Below are 2,522 nucleotides of genomic sequence, written 5' to 3' on the forward strand. Positions count from 1 at the left end.
TAATAATTATTTGTGACTGATGGAGGATTTGAAAATGGAATGTTATAAGCTTAAAGTGCACTATCTTTCTTTTATATACAGGTGTTGTGGTTTGGGAATCCATCTGTTCAGTGTACAGCAAAGAGACAAGTTGTACTGAGTTTATTTTTCATGATGTTTTAAATATCCCATTTTTACAAGCCTGTCATTTAACAAGATACAAGAGTAGCACCTTTATAACCAGCAAAACCTACAAAAGCATCTGACATTTATTTGAAAAAGGTGAAGACTACAAATAAATTGGTAAACCAGAGGAAGGAAAAAATTTGGTTAAACAGGCCGCTGAATAAGATAGTTCAGTTGAACTGGTCTAGTGGAGCATTTTTTGGTTTTGTTTTGGTTTAGCCGAATTTTGCCACAAACTTAAGAAATGTCCCAATTTGATTGAATTTTTCATTCTACAAGTGCTCTTTCATTCTAAAAGGGCTCTTGAAAAATGAGTGTTGCTGTTCTTTTGTTAGACCCTACTTAGGCTGGCAGTGTATATAAAACTCCACTGAAAAAGATACAGCTGCATTAAACTTTAAATTATTGGGGTACATCATGTTGTGATTGAAGAGGGACATTTTTCATGGCAAAATGCTTCTTTTCATGTAGTCCTCAAGTATGTAATTCTAAAGTGTGAAATAAAACCCTGCTAATTTATTTGACCGTGTAAATTAACAGTCGGGTAAATATTTTTGGTTTTTTGATAAAATAGGTTTGGAAATGTAAAATTAGATTCCTGTAAGCATTTTTTATCTTGAGGATTATATGACAGGTAGCCTGTTTGTCACCACAGTCACATTGGTGCATCCTTGAGGTCTTTGTCCATCCAGGGTTTGCTGGCTGAGATGATCTGTGTTCTGAACCCGAGGGAAAACGGTAACACGCAAAGGAATGGTATAAATGCAAACATCAACTACGGTGTAAGGTTTTTTTTCTTAATGAGATGTTTGTAATTTAAAGACATACATAAAAGTATGCAAAAAGCAAGTGTGTTTGTTTAGGTTTCCTTGATAGAAATTTCTGTAAATTGTATTTTATATGACAGAATATATCACTGTACATTAAAATATGGGAGTTCACAGGTTTTTGTTACTGTAAGTAGAATAAACATCTACAGAGAGCTGTTGTCCATTTCTTAAATGTGTATGTCTATATTATTTTCTACATCTTGCGACTTCTCAACAAACCCAGAAGAGACTGATGGCACATGGGTTTTGTTTCCACTGCAGCAGTCAGTAAAAGCCAGGCTGAAACCAACACAACAATTTAACTCAGTTTACAGACTAAAAAATGGTTCTGAATGATTGTCTTGTGTTGCAGGAAAGAGAAAAACAATTCTCTTTGTCCAAACTTTTGATTAACATGAAAGAAGAACTCACTATTTTGAACTTTTGTCCATGTTTGCACTAAGCTAAATTAACTTTCCCGAGAGTATTTTGCTAAACCTTTTTTTCTGTAAAAGCCTCTGGAAGTTCTAGAACAATATAAACAGAACTATGATTATGTCTATAAAAGGCCATAGTATTCCAACTGTGAGCATTGTAAGGGGGAATGTGCAGGAGGATTAGTGAAGGAGTAGAGTGTGTATTGAGTTCAGTGTGCCCAAAACTCTTTTAAAATTTCATAAAATGTCAAAGTCATCAGTGAAACTGTCAGACTTTGGCTACACCTCCTGGAATGTGGTACACTTGGACATGGAAATGTCCGTGTGTGCTGCCTTGATTCAATATGCGCTATACAGATTTTATTTTTTAACCTGGAGGGGATAAAGCTTTCATGAAGTGTTGGAATTGGGGTTTTATTCTGGAGTGGTGACATTTTTGTGCCTTTCACGCTCTGGGTTTTTTCTAGAATATGTCTTTTGTAATGGGCATCTGGTTTTAATTCTGAAATGCTGTGACAGGACCACTTTGTAAGTCCAGAAAGGCATTTTGGAATAACTTACTATCAGAAGGCACTTTTTAAACACTGACAAACTACTTAAGCTTTTATAATTTAGTAACATAATCTTGAAGGAAGAAATTCAGGTCTGTGGGCTCGACTGTAGGGAAGAACCTGCTGCCCCTCAGTGCTTCACAGGAACGCTCTTGGGAACGGGAAAAACACCCTTATCCAGAAACGATGAAACAAATGGTTCTGAATGATTGTCCTGCATGGCAGGAGAGAGAAAAACGATTCGCTGGCTTTGTCCAGACTTTTGATTAGCATGAAAGAAGGCCGAGCAGTAAATAGACTCGATTAGTTTAAATCCCCCGTGGGCCAAGAGCGTGTGCGCAGCCAGCCCGGGCCACGAGTCAGCTCAAATAGCAAAGCGTGCGCCCGGAACCCGAAATAATATGCATACAAACACGCCCTGCACGCTCGTGTGCTCTTTCCTTATTTTCCTCACAGCACTCGATAAACGCTGGGTTTTAGCTGGCCCGGGGGGGTTAATTTGAGCCTCGGGGGTTAATTTCCCGCTGAGGGGCGGGAAGGGGTGAGTGTGTGTATGGGGG

Source organism: Empidonax traillii, unplaced genomic scaffold, assembly GCF_003031625.1.
Source record: "Empidonax traillii isolate 1590-97213 ecotype Southwest subspecies unplaced genomic scaffold, ASM303162v1 scaffold91:size2966241, whole genome shotgun sequence".
Taxonomy (NCBI): Eukaryota; Metazoa; Chordata; class Aves; order Passeriformes; family Tyrannidae; genus Empidonax; species Empidonax traillii.